An 18632-nucleotide genomic window follows, 5' to 3' on the forward strand; every position below is an offset into this window, starting at 1 on the left:
TTGCGTCATTCGCCTGTGAGCAGGCTTTGTGTGAGCAGTGGTCCACCCCCTCTCGTCATTTTTTTATTGCGAATAAATGTCTGAACGATTGGAGCTTTGCTGCATCAATTTTTTTTTCCAGAAACTGTGAGAGACCTCCAGGTGGACACCGTTCGGAAAATTAATATGGCTTTCAGGGACGATTTTGTGGGGATTACACAGATTAAGGAGTGTTACTGCCGCTTTAAGGACGGCCCACAACTACTGAGAGCGCGGCGCGCTCCCAGCGCCGATCGACAGGCTGAATCAACCAGATCATTTCCAACGTGAAGGATTTGTTGATCCGGGACGTCGTCTGACTTCCACAAAAAAGGAAAAAGGCATGGACATCAGCACTTTTTCGGCACATTCCACTGTTAAGGAGTTTTTTTCATGGAAAGAAAAGCAGACGGATGCGCCACCGTGCCGTTCATGGCGCGGGACAAAACCACCTCCGTGTTGGTCTCACAGGACGGTCTTTGAGATGGCTTTCAGACGGCTGTCGGGGTGGGTTTTCAGTCGTGTGACTAACCGAGAAATTGTGGATGAGCCTGGACATGCCAGAACATGTCCTGTGAGGCTTCATCACGGGGTTGATTTGCGCCATGCGGCTCCACCGCGACGCACGGAATTCCTCCGCTCCTCTTTCCATGACAAAAACTCCTGTAACAGTGGAATGTGCCGTTCATTTCCAAACTGCACGTTGTGTTTTATCCAGGACGTCCTCTAACTAGCACAGGAATTGCGGAAGACATGGACATCAGCACTTTTTCGGCACATTGAGACAGACGGTGCGGAGGAATTCCGCGTGTTGCGGTGGAGCCGCATGGCGCAAAGCAACGACAAAAAATAAAAAGGTCCGATACTTTTTGGACAGACCTCGTACCTGTATGTCCATGCGACTTATAGTACAGTGCGACTTATTTATGGTTTATTTTTCTTTATAATGGATAAAGTGGCTGGTGCGACTTATACTCTGGTGCGACTTATAGTCCGGAAAATCGGTATGTGTTTAATTTATTCTGCTTTGCTTTAACAAATTTCCAGACAATTCTGAAACAGCAAATAGAGTAGCTAGATCTAACAAATGTTTGATTTCAAAAGACCTGCACCCTTACAGCGTCATGGATTTACAAGAAAACCGAATGTCTAATTGTATGTGATGGGAAGCCTTGTAGATTTAAAATATCAGTGAAAAATATCACAAACCTTCAATCATTCAACAACTGTGTTTTGTCAGATAATGATAACATTAGTTATTTCAGATGTGTGAAACACTGTATTGACTGAAATGGCAATCACAAATAATGTGCGTTTTGTATCAAAAAGACTAAAATGTCTCGACTGAAATGAGACTAAAATACATTGAGCTCTCTTTTAACGAAAATTAACAGGCTTTGAGTAAGCTAAACATGACTAAATAAAAATATCTGAATGACTATGACTAAAATTAAAAAGAACATTTGACAAAAGACTAAGACTAAATTAAAAACAGGTGACAAAATCAACAAGAGGGCAACTGCTGATACTGACAGGGCTGGTTACGAGGAGTGTGTCAGTCCCTACTAATCTGGCAACCACAGTGAGAATGTCTCTGTGCTATTTAACAGATGTGGGACGAAGTCACTGCTAAGTTATTCTCAAATCATCAATCTGCAAGTCCCAAGTCAAGTCTCAATTCATCTTGCAAACAATTGGTGGTCATTATGACTTGAGACTTGACTCTGGACTTGCTGATTCGTGACTTGAGAGTGACCTGATGGTACCTTCGTCCCACCTCTGCTATTTCACATTGCAAGAAAGGCGGGGGTCACAAGTTCTTGGATCCTTGTTTTAGTGGCCAGAGATGCACTGGTTGACACGGTACTCCCACTACTGACAGGGTATCAAAGGAGACTATTTATGTTCTCATGGGAAGACAAAATTAGACTCCTGTAGGCGCTCCAGTGCTGCTGTTAAAGGACAATGGGACTCCCATGTATCACCTGGCTGTAACCTGATCAGCACCTTCTTTGCTCATGTTTCCATACCTTGATCCTGGTTGCTGAACCTAGATTCTAATTACATCAATCCTGTAGTCAGGATCAAAGACTGTGGATCAAAGATTGGCATTAGGGATTATAACCAGGATCACACCCTTGATTCCAGCAGTTTGGATTAATACATGTGAATTTGTTTTTATATAATGCTGCAAACAGACAGACCAAAATATCTGCAAAACAGATGCTTGTGACCGCAAAACCTCCCTTACTGATGAAATAAATGATAACTTTCACCTTTACCAGCTTTATATTTCCATTGTATTTATTAAATCCAAAAAACAAAAAAAAAAGCACACAGGAAAAGCAGCAGAAGTGGATTTTGTTCCAAAATTAATTACCAGGTGAAAGTCACTTAGGAAGCTGTATTCTAAGTTGCTTTCATCTTCACATTTTCTTCTTATGAAATTCTATCTACACTCATATTTAAAACATCATGTGCATAAGTTAAATAATATGCTGATATCTTTTTGTGTTCTCAGGTTTAAACAGAACCATTTTCTTTTGCTTTTGTTGTCCTGCAGTGTGTAAGATGAATGTACACCGGCGATGTGAGACCAATGTAGCTCCTAATTGTGGCGTGGACGCCCGGGGAATCGCTAAGGTCCTGTCTGACCTGGGAGTCACGCCTGATAAGATTCCAACACTGCACAGCGCAGGAGGAAGGTAGCGGATCAGGTCACCGCACACAGTTTGTGTCATAAGATTTCTGTGTAGGCTCTCAGTTGTCCAGGTGGTTTCCATAGTAGAGAAGCTTGAATCTTCGACTGGACTGGGTTGCTTGATGCGAGGACGTTTCGCTTCAAATCGCAGAAGCTTCCTCAGCTAAAATTCTTGCTCTGGAAGTCTGATTTCTGTCTGACTCTTGTAGAGAAGAATAAAACAGAAGCCAACAAAAGCTGGAGTTTTAAACCTAACCAGACCCCTCCTACTGAGAGGCAGACTGCTATAGGCTAGTGACTAAACAATAGCTCTAATTAGCAACTATTGTGCTGTAGTTAGCACACCTAATGGAAGGACAGCTGTCCCTCTAATGATGGGATGGATGCCTTTCTGATGGCTCCCTTGATGACGTGAATGACTCATTACCATGAACAAAAGACTGAAACTCCTTTGACCTGAGTACCCCATTGTAAACAGGGGATAAAGTGTGTCTCAGACCCCCTCCCCGGTTAAGGCTGGGTTTCAAACGTTTCACAAAGAATGCCTCCTTGACCCCTCTCTCAAACCATTTCTTCTCTCTGGCTAATATTTTAACTTCCTTGTCCTCAAACGTGTGGTTAGTGTCTTTAAGGTGGAGGTGAACCGCAGACTGAGGTCCACTGGCGCCCTCTCTGCGGTGCTGGTATAGCCTTTTGTGTAAAGGTTGTTTCGTTTCACCTATGTAGTGTTCGTTACAGTTTTCCTGACATCTGATAGAATACACTACATTGCTCTGTTTGTAACTAGGGATCATGTCCTTAGGGTGAACTAATTTCTGTCTCAAGGTGTTAACCGGTTAAAGTAAACTGGGATTTTGTGCTGTCTGAAGATCCTCTGTAGTTTTTCCCCTACTCCTGCTAAATAAGGGAGAGACACTCCTCTTCTCCTTGTCTCCGTCTCCTGTCTATCTGGTCTCTTTGTTCTCTGGGACTTCTGCACTTTGTCCAGGGACCATCGTGGGTACCCACATACTGTGAGGGCTTTCTGGACACGTTGTTCTTTAGCCCTTCCCTCTGCAGTTGTGGGCACCTGTAGGGCTCTGTGTTGAAGCGTCCTGATCACCCCGAGCTTGTGTTCAAGGGGGTGGTTTGAGCCAAAGAGCAGATATTGGTCAGTGTGAGTTGGTTTTCTGTAAACCCCTGTCTGGAGCTGCCTGTTCTCTCCAATCGTAACATCACAGTCCAGGAAGGCTAAATGGTTGTTTCTGGCATCCTCACGTGTGAACTTGATATTGGCGTCCACCAAGTTGATGTGTTCTGTAAAGTCCTCAACTTGCTGTTGCTTGATTTTGACCCATGTGTCATCAACATATCTGAACCAGTGACTGGGAGAGATGCCCGTGAAAGACATCAAGGCTGTCTTCTCCACTCGCTCCATGTACAGATTGGCCACAATGGGAGATACCGGAGACCCCATCGCACAACCATGAATCTGCCTGTAGTAATTCCCCTAAACAGGAAATACGTGGTGTTGAGACAGATCTCCAAGAGTTGGCAGATGTGGTCTGGTGTAAGTTTGGTCCTTTCAAGTAGAGACACATCCTCCAGCAGTCTCTGCCTCACAGCTGAGACGGCCTCAGCAGTTGGGATGCAGGTGAACAATGATGTCACATCAAATGACACCATAGTTTCATCTGCCAAGGACCTACAGCTGGAGGCAGATGAAACTATGGTGTCATTTGATGTGACATTTGATGTACCCACGATGGTCCCTGGACAAAGTGCAGAAGTCCCAGAGAACAAAGAGACCAGATAGACAGGAGACGGAGACAAGAAGAAGAGGAGTGTCTCTCCCTTATTTAACAGGAGTAGGGGAAAAACTACAGAGGATCTTCAGACAGCACAAAATCCCAGTTTACTTTAACCGGTTAACACCTTGAGACAGAATTAGTTCACCCTAAGGACATGATCCCTAGTTACAAACAGAGCAATGTAGTGTATTCTATCAGATGTCAGGAAACTGTAACGAACACTACATAGGTGGAAATGAAGCAACCTTTACACAAAAGGCTATACCAGCACCCAGAGAGGGCGCCAGTGGACCTCAGTCTGCGGTTCACCTCCACCTTAAAGACACTAACCACACGTTGAGGACAAGGAAGTTAAAATATTATCCAGAGAGAACAAAATGGTTTGAGAGAGGGGTCAAGGAGGCATTCTTTGTGAAACGTTTGAAACCCAGCCTTAACCGGGGAGGGGGTCTGAGACACACTTTATCCCCTGTTTACAATGGGGTACTCAGGTCAAAGGAGTTTCAGTCTTTTGTTCATGGTAATGAGTCTTCACGTCATCAAGGGAGCCACCAGAAAGGCATCCATCCCATCATTAGAGGGACAGCTGTCCTGCCATTAGGTGTGCTAACTACAGCACAATAGTTGCTAATTAGAGCTATTGTTTAGTCACTAGCCTATAGCAGTCTGCCTCTCAGTAGGAGGGGTCTGGATAGGTTTAAAACTCCAGCTTTTGTTGGCTTCTGTTTTATTCTTCTCTACAAGAGTCAGACAGAAGTCAGACTTCCAGAGCAAGAATTTTAGCTGAGGAAGCTTCTGCGATTTGAAGCGAAACGTCCTTGCGTCAAGTAACCCAGTCCAGTCGAAGATTCAAGCTTCTCTACTGTGTCAAAAGATGCTACAACAATAAAGCTCCAGCATTTACATAAGTTCCTCCATGGCAGTAGAGGAACCTGGTTAGCTTTAGGATTTCTTCTGCTTAAGGCCTACTGACATGAGCATGTTTTTGATTCACGATACATCACAGCCTGTGTCATGCTGTGTTGTGCTGGAGAGTAAACTCATCTTTAACTGGTGCAGACAGGACGCCAGAGGGGTGCGTGCTACTGTGCACAGAGAATTTTGAAGTGTTCAAAAAAATCTTTCACGCACAAATGTCGTGCTATATGGCGCAATCTAATCTCCAACACTACGTGTAGCTCGTCAAGTGGAGTAAAGAAGTGAAAAGACTGAGTGGTGACGGTAGAGGATCGCATCAAAGCGCAGCTCTTCTGAAGCATTTATAACAACAAGTTAAATCTGTTATAAACATAAAAATAAATACTTTAACAGCTGCACACAAAAAGGAAAGAACACACAACTGTTTTATCAAGCCATGACAATGTAAACATGACAAATAATTCCCTTTTTAGATGGCTCAAAATGCTTTCTGCAGGTAGTTAGATGTGCGCGAATGGCTCCGGCTGCAGCCTCCTCTGTGATTCAGGAAGTGATTAGAGCCATTTTCAATGGCCAATTTGCAGAAAAAATGATTAATCCGCAATGAAGTAATTATTTTATATACGCAGCATCCATCTTAGAGCATGTTGCAGCTGGTAGAACAAAGAATGGTGTCCAGCTGTGAACACAGCGGGTGGGATCGTCACAGTGAATTAAGTGGTTATAGTTTTCTTGTGCACACAATGATTTGTTAACAATACAGAATAGAGGCTTGAAATTTATACCACAGGAGGCCTTTGTTTCAGTGGTTTTGTCAACATTTTTGAAAGGGAGACTGTCTACAGCACCGTTCTCACTTTCATAGGTATGCATCCCAAAAGCTCACAGCTTGAATCCCCTTTCACACCGGGGCTGCTTTGAGTTGCTTCCTGTGGCGTCATGACGACGCAGGAATGTCTGCGTCAGGTGCGTGTCAGGTGCACGCAGCAGGGGGCAGAGAGGAGGTTAGGACGCAGCCTGCAGGTTCTCTGCACAGAGGAATCAGAGTGCACAGTCTGGCTGCAGCCAGATTTCTCTTCTAGTTTATATTTGTTCTTGTGCTGAGCTGCAGGTCTGCACTCTGAGTTCTGTTATAGTTTATCTTTCTTCCTTTGACCGTGAGCTACGCGCACTCGCGAATGAACCGTCCATGAGTAAATGTGGAAATGTCTGGAGTTATACTTGATGTGGACATGTCCTGTCTCTGGCATTCAGTCTGTGAGCAGGACTTATGTCCTTTTTTGTCCTTTTATTTAACACAGTGATGAGAAAGTTTGAGGGGAGAGTGAGGAGCACAGCCAGCCATTTCTTTTTCTCTTAATTGTTCACATGTGCACGTGCCTATCATCCGTGAGTGGACTGGTGATGTCTGGGGCTGCTTCGAGTTGCGTCGGGCGTTGTCATAACGACGCCACGTGGAAGCAACCCAGTGCTGAGACGATGTAGCTTGACACCACAGCAGTGCGAGGGACGCAAAGGACGAAGCAAATCGGACGCCAAAAGTTAAACATGTTTAATTTTTTTTTTTTTTTTTTTTTTTTTTGCGTTCTGTGCTTGACGCACAAATTAAGTGGTTTCAGCGCAAGTCAGAGCAACAGGATGGTACTCAACATGACTGGAAGCCACACCTTCACAATACGACGTTACCCGATGGCAATTATGATGCTTGCTTTGTTCCATTGTTCACAAAATATAAATCATGCAGGATTGTTCTTATACTGTGTACACAATGCAGTGAAACTACATGCTCAAAAAGAGCACAGAAAAAAAAATACTGATTGCTGCTGCAGCTCCTCACTCTTCTCTCACAAATGTGTTTAAATAAAGTCCATAAAAGTCCTGCTCACAGACTGATTGCCAGAGACAGGACATGTCCACATCGAGTAAAAAGTCCGGATATCTCCACTCCACTCACAGACAATTCGTCCGCGCGCACATGTGAACAATTAAAAGAAAAAAAAACTGACTGCAGGTAGTTAGTTACTTGTTCTCCCCTCAAACTCTCTCATCACTGTGTTTAAAAAAAAAGGGGCAAAAATAAAAAGACATAAGTCCTGCTCACAGACTGATTGCCAGAGACAGGACATGTCCGCATCAAGTATAACTCCAGACATCTCCACATTTACTCACGGATTGTTCGTTCATGTGCGTGTAGCTTGCAGTCAAAGGAAGAAAGAAAAGCTATAACTGCTTGATTTTAAAGTAAATAATCAGTTGAATTAAGTTTGTTTGCTGCTACTTCTGCATCTTCAAACTGTTGGAAAAGTTCAAAGGTTGGTGGAAGGCTTTCAGGAGACTGGTCACAGGAACGTTAACTTTGTAAGCTAAATACAGAATCAGCATGTCTTATACTGGCAGGCCGTATAACAGGTAAATGAACCCGTTTCAACTTTGTTTGGTTCACAATTTAATACTGTTCTACAAGTTCAGAACAAGAAAGTTATACTATGTTTTTTATGCTATGCTAATAACAACTGGCTTCTTCCACTGGGCTTCTTTTATGCTACACTTTTCTGCTACTGTTTGTGATGCTGCCCCGCCTGGTGAACAAAAGGTGTGCAGCGACAGTGCCAGTGTCCTGCAGCACAGTAGAAAAAGCCTGAAGAAGGTCCCTGGTTTTCATGAAATATGTAGTGACACTTTTGACTTAGTCTGTTATGGAAAATGAATGTCTGCTTTTAACAAGGAGTTGTATCTGAACCCATAATTTCCCGTGAATTCAATCAAATCCAACAATGGCAAAAGTATTGTTCCTTGAATGGAATCGTAACCCATGTATCTAGATATATATCATATTATTTTATAAGATGAAAACCCTGAGTCGTGACTTTTGTCGTACTTTGGTAACCCCTTGCACATCCGTAGAGCCCGTAATAGTTAGACAGAAAGATACTTTATTGATCTCACAGTGGAGAAATTATGTTTGCACTCCAGTTACCTCAGACAGCATTTATTCCACAATTATTACTTGTTTACCATAATAATGGCACACATCAGAATTAAAAACAGCACATACACATTTGACATTGTTTATGTGCACTAAGTTTGAAGAGGTCCGTTATCTGAATTGGGGCAAGTGGGTGAAGGCCACGCAGCAACCCTGAGATGCGCTGCCGTCAGCTTGGGGGAGAACGTGGGCTGCAGCTAAAACTGCACCGCCCCCGCTGCAGGGGAAAGGAGTGACGATAAGCAGGCGCCGGAAAGGGGAGTGTTGCTGGGGGGAGGAGGCAGGTGGGGGGAGGGAATGGAGCATGCTTCAGTCCTGTCTTTGTGAGTTGAGATAAGAAACAGCCAATGTTCCCCAGGCCGAAAACAATTCCTCTGGAGGAAAGCAGTCAGGCAATTTGACCTTCAGGCTTGATAAGCCTGTAATGTTATGGTTTGAGCAGTGAAAAACACTTTTTAACAGTTCCACTTGCACAACCAAATCCCAATTATGAATTAAGAATATTCCCAATAATGAATTAAGAATATTCACTGGCCTCTGAAATCTTCAACTTCAACTGCAAGGCACGCATCTGCTCCAAGATGTCACCCAATTTGCGTCTGAGTTCTGAGAATGCACTGCCTTACCAACCTCGTTAATCATGACAGACAAGCGAGGGGCCGTGGTTCTTGATGCCGCCATCTTGCCAATTTTCTGGTAGATCAGGCCAGCACATAAGCCAAAACGTACCAGCCCTGCTACCATAAGACCAAAAATGAATAAATCCTCGACGTCCTCAATGGAGAATGGCACAAAGCATGCCACACGCCAAGAACTACAGGAGTCGAGAGCATAGCCCGCAGGATACATTCCATCTGGGCAGGTAGGATCCCCAGGTCCTGACATTCTTGTAGAAAAAATGGTGTCAATAGCGTTCAGAGACCAGCTGATCAATTCCATGGTTAATCCAATAGTAGTCCAATAGATCCAGAATCCAATATAATCTGAGCAATTCACAGTCTGGTGAAGTAGGAGCTTGCAGGTTAAAAGCAAAGAACAGAGATAAGGGAGAGTGGAGGAGATGCGACCGCCCTCGTCGGAGTCCCAAGCTGGATGTCGCAATGTTGTCGTATATGCTGTAACATACCCAGAAGGTTTTCTGTAGGTGCCACGGTTCTGCAAATGTTTTACTGCAGTTCTGTTTGCACACATCACATGGTACAAGCCCAACACATTATATAATCAAACCTCACACTAGATCCCATTCTTGGTCAACTAGCATGGTAATAGACCTTGAGCTTCCAGGATATATATCTGTGAAAGTGAAAACGGCGTTTAAATTTAATACTAATTTTCCTTTCAGTTTGTACAAAGTAAATGTCTTCTTTATTACATGTTATGCAGTAGTAAGCCTTTAGTTTGGGATGTGCCATTAAGGTGGAAATCACTGGTATTTATGTACATTTTTCTTCTCCTTTAAATCACTATGTTAATGAAGACATTTTTGTTTTGGTGTCAAAAGGAACATTATTCTTGAGAGAATGGGGAAAAACAGCTGGTATCTTTCTTAACAAAACAAACAAACAAAACAGCACACAGAGAAGTGGAGTCACACTTATATGAACAAATATACAAACACGGAAATAGAACGATTACTACGAAGGTGACCATTCTAGCGAACTAAAATATATGTAGCCTCACCACAGGGAAGAAACAGTATTATAACAACTTTTGGATGAAGTCAAAATCTTTTATTCAATAAAATTTTGTCAGATTTCTTATATTCAATTTATGTATTATTGTAATTTCTCTAGCTAAGGCAGATTATTTGATATTGGCTTTTTAAAATCTTTGAATATGGAATTTTGACATCAAAATCACAATTTTAATAATCAATATCAACATGAATCATAAAGATTATAGCCATGGCCATCTGATCCCTTCAAATCTTGGAAGTGAAGTGGAATAGGTCCTCGTGAATAGTTGTCTGCAAGAACGCTTGGGAACATCAGGACCTCTGAGCAGGTTTCTCCCAGTAGTGCTGTGTTGTTTTCATGCCTTTAAGGGTGAGGAGAGTTTCTTGAGAGTTGAGGTTCTGCTGAGTTCTTCAACAGTGCCTTGTCTTGGTATTTGGTTGAGCACTACCTCCCCTCAACGATTGGGTTGGTGTTCAAGAGGTCTTCAAACTGTTCTTTTATTCGTGCTGTGATGTCATCTTTGGTCTTCAGCAGGCTGTGGGCATCTTTGCTTCAAGGAGGTACTTGTCCTTGGGTGGAGGAGCTGTAAATTGCTTTGGTGGCATTAAAAAAAGTCTCTGTTATGATTTATGTGGGGGGGGGTTTCTTGGATATCAGCAGTTTCTTGGATTACACCTGTTTTGTTTTTTTTAACTTGTGAGTTTCGTTTTGCAGACTCTGTTTTGCTGTTGTTGAGACTTATTCTTGTACAAGGTCAGATGTTTCTGGAGATCAAGGCTTCACTTATGTTTTTCACTTATGGTCAATGAGTCATTGGAGTTCTTGATTGTACTCATCAAACCAGTCCTGGTGTTTCTTCTTTTGGTGTCTGTGTTTCTCGGCAGGCTGTCGATATGCCTGTCTTGAGCTCCTTTGCTGGGACGGAGTACTTTGTGGGGAGTTCTTTCATTAGTCACTATTGTTGAAGCTTTCCTTTTATTTTGGGGTCTCTGAGCTTGATGATTTTGAACATTTTGACAGTTTGTTGTGTCCAGGCCTCCTCTTGGTGCAAACATTCAGCCAGCTCCAGAAGCAGATGATATTGATCCATCCAGCAGTCATCTGTGCCTTGGTGGACGGGACATCTTTCTGGTTGAGCTTTTGGATGATGATGTAGTTGAGCAGGTGCCAATGCTTTGAATAAGGGTGTTGCCAGGAGACTGAACTTGGTTTTGCCTGAAGATGGTGTTGGTGATGACTTGATCGTCGGAAGCAGGGTGCCATTGATGTATCACTTGCCCATTCTCCCAGTGCTTCTGTTCCATAGCTGGTGGTCCTTTCTGACCCAGATGTTGAAGTTGCCAAGGAGGATGATCTTTTCAGATGGTGAGATTGCAGATGGAATGGTGTCCATCTTGTCAAGGGTTTCCGTCTCTGTTCGTGTTGTGTGTTGAGGAATAAGCACTTATGATGATGGCATTGCTCTCAAGTTGGAGACTGAGTGTCACCAGCTGTTCAGTGATGCCCACAGGAGTTCAGTTAACTCTGGAAAGAGAAAGTTCTTGATAGCATAATCGACAGCATAGATTTGTTGTTCTTCCTCAGGATGCCCTTTCCACAACTGAGTGTAGCCCCCTTGCTCCTCACACAGCTGGCTTTCTTCTGCTCTTCTTGTTTCACTCAAGGCAACAATATCGAGATCAAGTTTCTATAGTTCACGAGAGACCAGAGGTGTTCACCTTTCCAGTTGGTTTGACTTTTTGTTGTACATCAGGGTTCTTATGTTCCATGAACCGAATTTCATCACTGGTATTTTTGATTTTCTACTGCAGAGCTGGTGGCTCTTTGAATGGTGTAATCCAACAGATTAAGGTGAGGGAGACTATGTTTGGGGCACCTTTTCCAGCCACCTCACTGTTCAGGGTGAGCAGAGTGGAACCTAAACAGTGCCGCTCAGTCGCAGATCTTCTTTGTCTTTCGGCTGTTCCCGTTAGGGGTTGCCACAGCAGATCAATCGTTTCCATCTCACCCTGTCCTCTGTATCTTCCTCTGTCACACCAACCACCTGCATGTCCTCTCTCAGCACATCCATGAACCTCCTCTTGGTCTCCCTCTTCTCCTCCTGCCTGGTGGCTCCATCCTCAGCATCCTTCTCCCTATATACCCTGGGTCCCTCCTCTGCACATGTCCAAACCATCTCAATCTCGCCTCTCTGATTTTGTCTCCAAACCGTCCCACCTGAGCTGTCCCTCTGATATGTTCATTCCTAATCTTGTCCATTCTTGTCACTCCCAAAGAGAATCTCAACATCTTCAGCTCTGCCACCTCCAGCTCTGCCTCCTGTCTTTTTGTTAGTGCCACTGTCTCTAAACCATACAACATAGCTGGTCTCACTACTGTTTTGTAAACTTTCCCCTTCACTCTTGCTGATATTCTTCGGTCACAAATCACTCCTGCCACCTTTCTCCACCCACTCCACCCTGCCTGCACTCTCTTCTTCACCTCTCTACCACACTCTCCATTACTTTGAACAGTTGACCCCAAATATTTAAACTCATCTACTTTCACCACTTCTACTCCTTGTAACTGCACTATTCCACTGGGCTCCCTCTCATTCACACACATGTACTCAGTCTTGCTTCTACTGACTTTCATTCCCCTTCTCTCCAAAGCATATCTCCACTTCTCCAGACTAGACTCAACTTGCTCTCTACTCTCACTACAGATCACAATGTCATCTGCAAACATCATAGTCCATGGGGACTCCTGTCTGATCTCATCTGTCAACCTGTCCATCACCACTGCAAACAAGAAAGGACTCAGAGCTGATCCTTGGCGTAATCCCACCTCCACCTTGAATGAGTCTGTCATTCCAACTGCGCATCTCACCGCTGTCACACTATTCTTGTATTCCTGCACTACCCTAACATACTTCTCTGCCACTCCAGACTTCCTCATACAATGCCACAACTCTTCTCTTGGCACCCTATCATAAGCTTTTTCTAAGTCCACAAACACACAATGTAACTCTTTCTGTCCTTCTCTGTACTTTTCCAACAGTATTCTCAGAGCAAACATTGCATCTGTAGTGCTCTTTCTCGGCATGAAACCATATTGCTGCTCACAGATCTTCACCTGTTTTCTAAGCCTAGCTTCTACTACTCTTTCCCATAACTTCATGCTGTGGCTGATCAGCTTTATGCCTCTGTAGTTACTGCAGCTCTGCACATCACCCTTGTTCTTGAAAATAGGAACCAGCACACTTCGTCTCCACTCCTCAGGCATCCTCTCACTTTCCAAGATTTTATTAAACAATCTGGTTAGAAACTCTACTGCCATCTCTCCTAGACATTTCCATGTCTCCATTGGAATGTCATCTGGACCAACTGCCTTTCCACTCTTCATCCTCTTCATAGCAGCCCTCACTTCTTCCTTGCTAATCTCTTTTACTTCCTGATTTACTCTCACCACATCATCCAGCCTTTTCTCTCGCTCATTTTCTTTATTCATCAACTCTTCAAAATATTCCCTCCACCTTCTCAGCACACACTCCTCACTTGTCAGCACATTACCATGTGCATCTTTTACCACCCTAACCTGCTGCACATCCTTTCCAGCTCTGTCCCTTTGTCTGGCCAATCGGTACAAATCCTTTTCTCCTTCCTTACTATTCAACTTCTTGTACAGCTCGCAATATGCCTTTTCCTTTGCTTTTGCCACTTCTCTTCTCGCCTTACGCCGCATCTCCTTGTACTCCTGTCTACTTTCTTTGTCTCTCCGACTATCCCAAAACTTTTTCACCAACCTCTTTCTCCTTATGCTTTCCTGGACCTCTTCATTCCACCACCAAGTCTCCTTGTCTTCCTTCCACTGTCCAGATGTCATATCCAGTACTGCCCTAGCTGTCTCCCTCACCACATCTGCAGTACTTTTCCAGTTGTCCAAAATTGCTTCCCCTCCAACTAGTGCTTCTCTCACCTGCTCGCTAAATTTCACACAACAGTCTTCCTCCTTCAGCTTCCACCATCTGATCCTTTGTTGAGCTCTCACTCTCTTCTTCTTCTTTACCTCTAAAGTCATCCTACAAACAACCATCCTGTGCTGTCTAGTGACACTCTCTCCTGCTACCACCTTACAGTCTGTGATTTCTTTTAGCTTGCATCTCCTATAAAGAATGTAGTCCACCTGTGTGCACCTTCCTCCACTCTTATATGTTACCCTGTGCTCCTCCCTTTTCTTAAAGTAGGTATTCACCACAGCCATTTCCATCCTTTTTGCAAAATCAACTACCATCTGTCCTTCCCCATTATCATTAAACTTAAATAAAACAAAATACATGTTATTTGGCTATTGTAATACAGACATACAGGTTCAGTTACAAGTCGAGGGGGTAGATATTGAAAGGGTACATGAAAATAAGTTTCTGGGGGTGATAATGGATGATAAGATAAACTGGAAGACTCATATAAAACATATACAAAGTAAACTGTCAAGAAGCATTTCAGTTCTAAACAAAGCGAAACATATTCTGGACCACAACTCACTCCGCATTCTTTACTGCTCACTGGTTTTACCATATTTACAGTACTGTGCAGAGGTATGGGGTAATACTTATAAAGGTACAACACAATCACTATCAGTAATGCAGAAAAGAGCTATAAGAATTATTCATAATACTGACTATAGAGATCATACAAATCCACTATTTTTACAATCCAAATTCTTAAAATTCACAGACTTGGTTCATTTTCAAACAGTACAAATTGTGTATAAAGCAATAAACAATTTACTTCCAGCAAATATTAAAAATATGTTTTTTAACAGATCAGGAGATTACAGTCTGAGGGGGAAATTTAATTTAAAGCATCAGTGGGCACGAACAACATTAAAAGGTTTCTGTATTTCTGTCTGTGGGGTGAGGATGTGGAACAGATTGGGAGTGGGGCTCAAGCAATGTCCAAGCATGAACCAGTTCAAACAGCGGTACAAAAATATGTTTTTTTCTAGGTATAGGGAGGAGGAAGGGTAATGAGGGTTAGGGTGTTTTTGTTTTTTGCTTCGGCTTGTAAATATATAGTATTTTGTATGTAAGTAGGTATGTGTAGGTGTATATTTATGTTTGTGTATATGTATGTGTATATATATGTATATGTGTATATGTGTATGTATGTTGATGTGTGTGTATATATATATATATATATATATATATATCGGTTTAGGTGTGTAGGAATCTATGTGTATATGTGGCAAAGGGTATTACTGGTTGTGGGGAAGAAGGGGTAGGGATAAATAAGCTGATGCTTCACCCTACCCCTTTTCGGACATGTTGGGTACACAGTAGGAACTTTTTTGTTGTTGTCTTTACTGATCTATCTTGTAATTGTTGTTGTATCAAATGTTCGAAATAAACAGTTTTCATTCATTCATTCATTCATTCATTCATTCATTCATTCATTCATTCATTCCTATCCTTGATACCATATCTACCCATTACTTCTTCATCACCTCTGTTCCCTTCACCAAAATGCCCATTGAAGTCTGCTCCTATCACCACTCTTTCATGCTTGGGCACACTGTCCACCACCTCATCTAACACACTCCAGAAATCTTCTTTCTCCTTCATCTCACAACCTACCTGTGGGGCATATGCACTGATGATATTCATCATCACTCCTTCAATTTCCAACTACACACTCATCACCCTGTCAGACACTCGCTTAACCTCCAACACACTTTTAACATACTCTTCCTTTAAAATGACCCCAACACCATTTCTCTTCCTGGTCCGATGGCTGAGAAAATCCAGACGATGACCTGTTGCCCGTCTTCACCACTTCACAGCCGTTGGGTCACAAGCCATTGCATCCTCTGCCTGATCAACCTTTGAGGACTTCTTATTTTGCCAGAGCCCCATTAGCTATCTCCTGTTCAGGGTTTCTTCTGGACTTTAACAGCTACCATAGAAGCCACAGAGCACACAAGGTCCCCACCATTGTTTGCCCCCACAGGCAATCCTCTACTTGATACGTTGCCCAGTTGTCAAGATGCAGATGAGGTGTTGGATTTTTGTTGGATATATATATACAACCCCTGGCAAAAATTATGGAATCACCGGCCTCGGAGGATGTTCATTCAGTTGTTTAATTTTGTAGAAAAAAAAGCAGATCATAGACATGACACAAAACTAAAGTCATTTCAAATGGCAACTTTCTGGCTTTAAGAAACACTAAGAAATCAGGAAAAAAAAATTGTGGCAGTCAGTAACGGTTACTTTTTTAGACCAAGCAGAGGGAAAAAAAATATGGAATCACTCAATTCTGAGGAATAAATTATGGAATCACTCTGTAAATTTTCATCCCCAAAACTAACACCTGCATCAAATCAGATCTGCTTGTTAGTCTGCATCTAAAAAGGAGTGATCACACCTTGGAGAGCTGTTGCACCAAGTGGACTGACATGAATCATGGCTCCAACACAAGAGATGTCAGTTGAAACAAAGGAGAGGATTATCAAACTCTTAAGAGGGTAAATCATCACGCAATGTTGCAAAAGCTGTTGATTGTTCACAGTCAGATGTGTCTAAACTCTGGACCAAATACAAACAACATGGGAAGGTTGTTAAAGGCAAACATACTGGTAGACCAAGGAAGACATCAAAGCGTCAAGACAGAAAACTTAAAGCAATATGTCTCAAAAATCAAAAATGCACAACAAAACAAATGATGAATGAATGGGAGGAAACTCGAGTCAACGTCTGTGACCGAACTGTAAGAAACCACCTAAAGGAAATGGGATTTACATACAGAAAAGCTAAACGAAAGCCATCATTAACACCTAAACAGAAAAAAACAAGGTTACAATGGGCTAAGGAAAAGCAATCATGGACTGTGGATGACTGGATGAAAGTCATATTCAGTGATGAATCTCGAATCTGCATTGGGGAAGGTGATGATGCTGGAAGTTTTGTTTGGTGCCGTTCCAATGAGATTTATAAAGATGACTGCCTGAAGAGAACATGTAAATTTCCACAGTCATTGATGATATGGGGCTGCATGTCAAGTAAAGGCACTGGGGAGATGGCTGTCATTACATCATCAATAAATGCACAAGTTTACGTTGATATTTTGGACACTTTTCTTATCCCATCAATTGAAAGGATGTTTGGGGATGATGAAATAATTTTTCAAGATGATAATGCATCTTGCCATAGAGCAAAAACTGTGAAAACATTCCTTGCAAAAAGACACATAGGGTCAATGTCATGGCCTGCAAATAGTCCGGATCTTAATCCAATTGAAAATCTTTGGAGGAAGTTGAAGAAAATGGTCCATGATAAGGCTCCAACCTGCAAAGCTGATCTGGCAACAGCAATCAGAGAAAGTTGAAGCCAGATTGATGAAGAGTACTGTTTGTCACTCATTAAGTCCATGCCTCAGAAACTGCAAGCTGTTATAAAAGCCAGAGGTGGTGCAACAAAATACTAGTAATGTGTTGGAGCGTTCTTTTGTTTTTCATGATTCCATAATTTTTTCCTCAGAATTGAGTGATTCCATATTTTTTTCCCTCTGCTTGGTCTAAAAAAGTAACAGTTACTGACTGCCACAATTATTTTTCCTGATTTCTTATAGTGTTTCTTAAAGCCAGGAAGTTGCCATTTGAAATGACTTTAGTTTTGTGTCATGTCTGTGATCTGCTTTTTTTTCTACAAAATTAAACAACTGAATGTACATCATCCGAGGCCTGTGAATCCATAATTTTTGCCAGGGGTTGTGTGTGTGTGTGTGTATGTATATATATATATATATATATATATATATATATACTGTATATACACACACACATGAAAATTCAGTAAGGTATGTCTTCTGTAATACATTCCAATTCTAAGGTAGAACTCTACTGGTGTATACTAAAGTATACGTAAAGATCTAAAAAAAAAAGAAGAGTAGAGTAGAGCCACATAGGTGCCTGGTCTTGAGAACCAGGGATGGTAGGTTGAAAAGCTTTTTTATCCCATGGGAACTCTCTCTACCCACCTAAGTGGCTCAAGAAAATGGACAGCATGTATGTAAGTGATATTTACACAATCAGAGTAATAAAGAACATATACAAGAAATATAGTTATTACATAATATTACAGGAGTTAGCTTCTAAAACCTAAATATACATACAGGAGAAGATTGTAGTATATGTATACCTAGTCTGTAGACTTGTTGTAAAATTAAGTTATAGCTAGTAGGCTAAGCTATAAATATGGTTATTTTATTATAGAAACAGAAGGTATGATGTAATATGTTTTAGGTTTCTATCTAAAGTTCACCCTGCTAGATTACTATTGGAAGACAAAATCAATATTCTATATGCTTTCTAATGGAACCCCCAAACTTAGATACTATCTGTTGATATATATTAAAGAACTCATAAACTGAAGAACCATTAAAAATCTACATCATGTAAAATAAAAGTGTAAATCACAAAAGTAAGCTAACTATAGCTAGATGAGCTACCGTTAATTTAGCTGTTAAATAGCCAACCGTACCTTGTCATTAGTTAGCCAACCGTAC

At 42.1% G+C, this 18632-nt stretch overlaps 1 protein-coding gene across 1 annotated transcript in view; it reads left to right on the forward strand.

The window, feature by feature from the left end:
• The window catches only part of prkcea (protein kinase C, epsilon a), a 180124-nt gene that overhangs the window by 141031 nt on the left and 20461 nt on the right, over nt 1–18632 (forward strand). The gene's annotated exons all lie outside the window — the stretch shown is intronic.

This window comes from Thalassophryne amazonica, chromosome 18 (assembly GCF_902500255.1).
Source record: "Thalassophryne amazonica chromosome 18, fThaAma1.1, whole genome shotgun sequence".
Lineage (NCBI taxonomy): Eukaryota > Metazoa > Chordata > Actinopteri > Batrachoidiformes > Batrachoididae > Thalassophryne > Thalassophryne amazonica.